Below are 9,023 nucleotides of genomic sequence, written 5' to 3' on the forward strand. Positions count from 1 at the left end.
TTACTGAAATCATTCTGATTTTATAATACAATATCTTATAGGAAATTGTTTTGATTAAAGTAACAGAGATCAATCCATATTCTGTATAATTTGTTTACTTATGAATTGTAAAGTCATTTATTGGAGGATTTATGTGACTTTTTATTCCTCATGTCAAAGTATCTTTGTTGTTCCAATATTACAATTCTTATTTTCCAGTAATCGTGATGACTATATTCTTATAATGTTTAGAAGTTGTACGACTCACAACTATTTCATGTTATTGAGTACTTGTATGTAAGTACTTATGCATTCATGCTTTATCAGCTGATTCTCAGTTGAAAAAGAAATAGAAATATTAAAAATTATTCATTTTAAAAATTGTAGTGATTTCATTGACAGATATGATATGACTTCGCGTTTTCTGAAGCCTACCTGCAAGATAATTAATTTTTACAAACTAACATCATGCAGTTTGTTAGATATTATTTGGGTTAAAAAATGGTAATACAATGTGGTGATTGGAGGTAGTTGATAGGTAACCCTGGACCTAAGTTTCGTGCTATTTAGCAGTCGTCAAAATGATGTATCTGTAATCATGAATAAGCTGATGCTCCTTGATAGATTCGATCCCATGTCATCTAGTTTTACAGTCAGAGATGTTACCATCAAGCTGTCCGGGCCGTGGCTGACCTTCTATAGGGCTAAGATGCATTTACAATTTGTATGTACTTGCAATTGCTAACGCGTTCCAAATAGCACGAAACCTTGGTCCAGGGTTTCCTGTCGTCTACCTTCAGTTACCACCTTACCTCTCAACATAGTACACACGATGTCAAGACACCTGAACTAGTGACCACATTGCAAACTGATCGATAGAATTTGATCTGCACTAAGTAGGACCTAACGTACACGATATTGGTCATTACCTAGTGATCAACCAATTGCAAATAGGCAGTACAACTTTTGTCTTTCGATCAAAAATCGTTGGACCAGCCCACTGAAATTTCATACGACATTTCTTTAAGAAGAAATGAACTTATATTCTAATCAAAACACAATTTTGTTTTTTACATTCCAGTTTGCATTCCGTTTTCATACAGAACGTTCTTAAAAATAAATTATAGTGGCAAAAATCATTTGAAAATATCTACCTATTTACTACAATTACGGAAAATACCACTGGTCAACTTAATCCTTATCCAATATTCATGTGATACGTAACATAGCTAATTTCACAGTTACCTGTTAATTCACCAGTCTTTACGTTGGAAATGTTAATCTTGGTATATTTACTTTGACTATGGCTATTATACAATATTAGTTGCTTATTAATTTTACACATGAAAGAGTTGACTAGTTAATTTTGTAAATTATTACCTCTCTTCCATACATTTCTCTTTAAAAAAGGTTATGTAAATGTAAACAAAGATCACATCCAAAAGCATACAGATCAAAAAGCATAATACCAAACAAAACAAGAAATCGAAAACACTGTCATTAGTTATGAAGGAAACTTTTCATAGCTACTTTAAGTAGTATATAATAGTCGAGAAAGTAGATTGTTTGTAAAAAATTAAAATAAATGTATACTGTTAGGGGATTACTTTAATTTTCTTTAATCTAACCATTACTAATCTATGTTACTAAAGAAAGACATTCTTTTAGAGCTCTTTTTTATCATGATAACCGGAAGATGAGTATTCATAATATTCTCCTTGAAAATGAAAGCGTGAAAATCTCTAACAACGATGATAAAGAACCAAAAATAACAAATGTTATCAAAATGATTGAGGTGTGAAATATGTTTGCGTAGATAGTAATACAGAAGCATACATGAAATACACATTTCCAGTTCAAAATATGTGAATAAATACTCATTGAATCTAGCACTCATTCAGAAGACAATACATTGACATAAGTGGAAAGTATGAAATCGAAAGTAATTGTAAATTTTGAGTAGATAGTTCTGTTAATATTTCATGTAGAACTGTACTCAAAATGAAAACATTTTCTGTGTGGAAGCTATCAATGAAGTAATTTTCTGGACACCTCTCAAATTTTATCACAACCCATAGATGTGCAAAATGAGACGATTTATTACTGAAATATGTAAAGAATTAAATTAACTAACTGGAAAGAATTAGTTCATCAAATGATAATCAGGATAAAAGTGTTATATATTTATCTTTATATTTGTATGCGAGAAAACTAGTGTAAATATAAAAATGGCTGTATATGAAACAAGAAACCATTATTTATCACAGATGACCAATTGGTATCTATAATGGCTAATAAAAATAGATAATTATTACGTGGATGAGCAATACTGAGGAGTCCTACAATAGGACGAAATAGTCGTCTAGTGCTTCCAGGTCTTCCATGGTGGTCTAGCTTCAAATGACTCATGAATCCAACTATAAACGTACTAAAATCTCCACAAAACCCTTTCTTATATTACCGAAAACATTAAACAAAGTGAATTTCAAATAAAAGTCTGAAAAAAATTTGTAAACTCTTTAATACACTGGTAAATCTTGATAATTTAACGTTATCAATAAAATCTCATAAAGAAATTGTAATTCAAATTAACAATAAATTTATTTAATCTCAACGTTTTCTAAGTTAAAAGCGAATTAGTCACGCGGTAGAAAATCACGCAGGTTAAGACAATTGAACACAAACACAATATTAGAATGATGTACCTGTGATATAAACATACAATGTTTTTTCAAATAAAATATTCTTTCAATAAGAAAATCTTATATTACCTAGATTATTGTTCCAAGATTATATTAACACAGAAAAGTATCATTTTGTAACGTCGTATAAGTGGTCTTTTTGTATGATAATAAAATTGTTCTTTTGTGATCACAAACTGCGGAATTGTAGATCATCAAATCACCCAGTAACGTGGGTGAATTATGCCTAAAAAAGTCTAGTTTTTCCATTCTTTTTTCAATTGCTTTGTCTCTCCGTCAAGATTTTCATGGTTTAACACAACGTCATACTAACTTTATATTGCTAAACAAGTGTTACTAAGTAATTATTATTACGCATGTAAATGCTTTTTGTTCAACTTGAATTCTTGTCATATATAATATTCGTAACCATAATAAAAATTATGGGTGCTTTTTCGGGTTTTGATGTTGTGTCAGTATACTACGTTACCAACTTTCAACTCGTTTAATTTCATCATTTTAATTTCGTATTGATATCTATCGTAAAAAGTATCTCAGGTACTTTCGATCAATAACTACTTTGTTACATAAGAGCAATTGGATAAAGACATTTTACAAAAGTAATTCAATCTATGTACCATAATGTAACTATTTTAATAAAACTATAATGTAAATAAACTTGAATGACCTATTCAGTGATTTCAGGAGAAAAATATTTCAGTACACTGGAATTAATAATAACAACCAACTTGATACCATAAATACAGAAAAATCTTTTGACTACAGTTGAAACAAATTCAAACACGAGCTGAGATTATGGTGGCTAGCAGCAGGACGTACGTTTCGTCTTATTTGGGACTAGTCAGATGGATATACACGCATCCCAGGGTTGATTGCCACTTCGGGACTCAAACCTATCACCATTCGCATCAAACGCTATCTCGTTATCCACTTAGCTACTGAGTCCAGATAGCTACTAGCTTTTGCAATGGGGTGAAGTTGGACTCATTTTGTATTGGGTGCTTGAATCTTCCCATTGATGTTTAAGACTGTAATTGATAGGTCTCTTATTGGTATATATGCAACTTGTGCGGATTGCCTTGATATTGTATTTAGTTACGAGCGTTATAAACAAATATGGATGGCAACTTGCATTGGAATCCAGGATGTGTTTGCTTTCCGAAACATTACAGCCAATTAACTTCAACAAGTGTGCAAACTTTGAAACATCTCATAATTCTAACGTTATTCGACTATGTGGAATTCTTTGCATCACCATCAATCAAAAACGCTAAGTATGTCAACAGAGGGAGCCTGAAATAAGTGGTTGAATTCATACCAGTGGTTCAAGAAAGAAATAAAACGAAATATTATATATTTTGAAGGTAGAAAAATCTACTGTTTCTTCTTATAAATTTATGTTATTTTATAAAACCTTTCCTAAAATTTTTAATGGTCACTTTAGATAGAACAAAAAAACACGCATAGTTCTTTTCTATTGCAAATTTTAACCTCGGTGTTTTCTTTCTGACAAACCCAGTTATAATATTAGCCGCCTTAATCTATGAATTTGACAACCTCAACAACAGTCTTGCTGTCATTTGCTTGTATCCTACGTCTAACCTTAGGTGCACCAAATCGACCACTCTATGTTACGCGAGCAATTCTTTGAAGACGCTCGTGATTAAGTGGTCAGAGTTTGTGTACATATGCTATTTTCAAGTTGCATATTTCATATCCAAAGAGTAATATAGATTAAATTACTGCATAGTATACTTGCCCTTATGTTTTAGATGAACTTCCTCCTGTGTCATAATCGACAAATCAAAGAGAGTCAAACAGGCTTTCTGAATTCGAGTCGAAGTTTCGCTACACATCAACCTATAAGGGTTAATGTGACTTCCAAGGTAACTGAAGTTTTTGAAGCAGTCAACTTCTCCACCTTCGATGATTAATCTAGGCGCTGAGCCAGGATCTATGTTTACCTTATCAATAAAACTGATCTACCATTTTTAAATACTTTATTTTAATTCAAGCATGATACAATTTTTTCGTCATCGCTAAGAGTTAACGTACATAAGCCAATTATTTATTCGAATTATCTGGAAATATTGGTCAGTTGGAACTTTTTTTTAAATGTCCTGCCAACCATTATGATCTCGTTACTTGTCACAATAGGGTTTCGTTGAAACTCGACATCCAGTACTATTTTAACAGACTTCACTATACAATTAACTAAATACGTTTTCTACTATAAATTAAAAAGAACGTATCATATTTCTTTATGAAACTAGCGCATAAATTGTAGTGGACATGAGTTAAAAAAAGACTGTAGTGAGAGATCTATCAGTAGGTTTTTTGAATACTATCCCAGAAACCTTTACCTTCAAAGTAGTACAGTCTTCACAAATCCAATCATCAGGTGTCTGATAACAGACGCTAACTTTTCCATAGTCATTTGTGATCAAACTTTTTAGACCTGTCCTATGTATACCGAAGGATGACTTAATAGGTCTATGTTTGTCATAAAGATTGCAACTAAAATCTCTTACACAATCTTACTGATTCTCATAAATCAATTTGATTTGATTTTAATGTCCACTACTTAGTCATTTATTACTTTTATTAAATGATTCCTTATATTTATTAATGACCTCAACTTTAAATTGATACTCTAGATGTTTATTTATTCAACATACAAAGATGTTTCAATCTTAACAGCGTTTAATGACACATATAGAAAGTTGATGTTCACTCCAGGACTCGAACCCAGTACCGTCCGCTTCAAACACCATCGCGTTATCCACTACTGCTAGCCACTATCCATCTTCAATTAAAAAGCTTGTAACTTAAGGCTATATCGAAACAATCTGCACAGAATGCACATATGCTAACATGAGACTGATAAATTGCAGTCTTAAATAACGATGAAAAGATACAAGTAAAACAACACCAAGTGAATTTATTTTCAATTATATTGGATTTTTATTAAAATTAAACAATTTTGATCATTTAATAATGACATTTGGATGAACATTATTATTTATAATGGGAGTTCAAAAGTTCTCTTTTTGAAATTAGGTTACATGGTATCTGAAAAAAATTTTAAAAAAAGAACTGGAAATTTTCAATACACAGAATGATCATAATAAACTTTTAACAGTATTATTTAAAATGTGTCGTTACATTGTTGGCGAAAACACATTTATACAATCATAGCAACAACAACAAAAATAGTTTCTATGGAATTCAATTTATTGTTTACTAAATTTAAATCTTAGAATACATTAAATGATGTCAATAAAATAGATGACCCATTTTTATATGATTATCATGAAATGTTTTAATGCTATAATTCATTCATATTTAAATGATGGGATAATTTTCCCTGTTTTTTTGTTTGAAAAAATATATCCCCCACAGGAGTGATAAAATAAATTTATTTTAGAAAAATTTCTGAAGGATTTTTAAATGAACTTTGGATATATTTAGGCTAACTGAATTCTTGTGATATATTGATATGAGTTAAGTAAGGAAGGATTAAAGTTTGGTTATTCTCTCTTTCTATTAGCATCATTCATTTGGACAGTTTATATGATTTGAAATCTTTATTGTATATGGCTAACTGTAATAAAAATGGTAATGAGATTGTATTTTTGTTTTGAGAAAATTTGAATAGAGACAAGATAATTTACTGTGATTGTTTTGTCAATATACCTGTTTGAACATTGATATCAAGTATAGGTATGACTGAGCAGAACTTTATTAACAGTTTCTATAACATAAGAACCTGATCAATCTAAACAAAATACTAGACATTTTTGTTATTGTCTCTAATAAGGTTTTGGATAATCTTTTTTGTGTAAAAATTGAACCGAACCAAATAAGATTGTTAAAACGTAATATAAACTGAATAGGAGCTGGAAGTGGATAATATCCCCAATAAATGACTGTTATTTGATTATATCTGACTCATTTTCTCATAAATGTTTGAATGCATTCATGATTATGCTTCTAAACCTCTGATTAACAACAGACATTATCGACTGGATTAACTCAAAAAGAGTTAATTACTATTTAAGAACCATGTTGTATATTGGAGTATGGATTATTGATATGTCACACGGAAGGACAGGATAAACACCATAATAGTTGCATAGGTATATGTAAAACTATGAGCTAATCATTAAACATTTAAATATTTGTAAAAAAAGGGTTTTTTGTGAATATTGTAGTAATTTCAATAATTGAGATCATGAGTCAGTTGAAGCTAGACCACCATAGAAAACCTGGAAGCACTGGCGTTCATGCACGAGACCGATAAGTCCTGGGTTTGAACCTCGCGAGGCGAGATTGTGGATGCCCAATGCTGTGGAGTCCCATAATAGGACTAAACGGCTGTCCAGTCCTTCCAGATTTTCCATGGTGGTCTAGCCTTAATTGACTCATGATCTCAACTATTTAAATATATGTCAAGTAAGTGCTGCCTATAATAATGTACATTGTACGATGAAATGAATAAGTAAATAATTAATCCGTTTTAAACTTTATTTTCTAGGGATTTGGTTTTTCACAGCTTATTTGCTTGTGAACTTTTATATATACTCATGTTAATGTCTATCATGGGACAGAACAATAAAAGTGCAAAACGTAAATTTTCCTCCATTGAATGTTAATTTATATTTTTTTGGATTTTATAAATAACTGGAAATATTTCTTCTGACAAGATGATGTTAGTTTATACTTCAATAAACTTTTGGAAATTGATCGTTTTTAAACTTCGGTTCACTTTTAAAACACTAAAATCTATAACCTTTTTACGACAAATAAAAGATTTCAATGGTTAAGAACCAGTTTTTATACACATGAAGTTCATAATAACTTATTCATGGGACTGTTCATAATCAGTTAGCTTTCGGTACGTTTTATTAAACTTCATAAGTCAGTTAAATTTAATTAAAAACAAACAGATACTCAAGTTGTTTTCATGCTTCACTTTGGAAGCATCTTCTTATAATTAATAGTAAGGAATTATGTTTGAAATAATTTATCTAGGCAAACAGCCATAATCGTTTTTAATATGTTTGGTTTGATTATAAAATTTACCCGATGCCGTAAAGTTTATTCTGGTGTATTCTTTTGTAGATCTCAATCTACTTGAACAAACTTAGTTGGAGATAAAAGTAAAATCAGGTTACATAAAATTATTCCTCAAGATCTTGATCATAGTTGGAACGTCACTCAAAATGGATTTTATTTCATTCCTACGCAGATATTAATGACATTGATTTTGATATATTGAAAATGAGACTTAAATAAAGGAGTTAACCTTTTTTACGTCAATATGAATTGCTAAAAAATTATCACAGTACTCCTTTCGTAAAACTAATAAACCAAGTTAAGTGACTTGAAATCGAATAGGTAAAAGAAAAAAAAGGTGTAGCGTATCGAATTATTTCTTTCAAACGATTAGTAATTCGTAGTATATCACAGATTGGTTGTCATTGCAACCTAAAAAACAGTATATGATAGTCAATTCTTTTTTCTCACGGCAATACTTGAATAAATGTGTTCCTAATTAAATACTGTGTAAAACCAACTGACAATTTAGTTGAAGCCATCGTGGCTTGGTAACATTATTTGATGATAACAGTGGTACGAAAATGAAAATATTTCATTAATCATTATAATATGATTACTAATTTATCTTTTAAACTAATATCATTAAACTACAACACTTCAGCTTGAAACTATACCCACACATTAAAATACCCATATTTATTATCTGTGAATCATACGTAAGAGAATACGTAAGAGGATACGTAAGAGAATAAACTTTTAAAAGATTTCTAAAAAATAGAGTGCTTTTATTACTGTGACGATACTTTTATTTATCTAAATATTAGTTGTGCTAGTTAGTTAATTTCTAGAATTCATAATGAAAATATTTTCTAGTGGAGAGTATAGAAATGTAGAAACTTGATTTGCATACTAAGTCAAAAAACATCACTTAGAGACTTTGTTGCGGTCCTTATCAACCAAAGTTGAAACTGTTAACTTTACATTGATATCGGCTAGTAATGATTCATCTGGTGGTGAAAAGTTATAAAAACCAAATATCTTGTAACAGTCACTTCAATCTTTCTAAAGTTACTTGTCAAAGCAACGGAATTCTCGTTAGTAAAGTGGTCTAGATCATGACAAGGACCACAATAGTCCAAGTGACTTGATAATACGTCTGACAGTTTTTGATGGAAGTTGACAAAGGTAAAAAACATGAACCCTTAAATTTAGTTTTCGGGCTACTTGAAACTCGTGAGGAAACTAAGGGATATCATGGGACTAATTCCCGCTCTCAGGGCT

Source organism: Schistosoma haematobium, chromosome 1 (assembly GCF_000699445.3).
Source record: "Schistosoma haematobium chromosome 1, whole genome shotgun sequence".
NCBI lineage: Eukaryota > Metazoa > Platyhelminthes > Trematoda > Strigeidida > Schistosomatidae > Schistosoma > Schistosoma haematobium.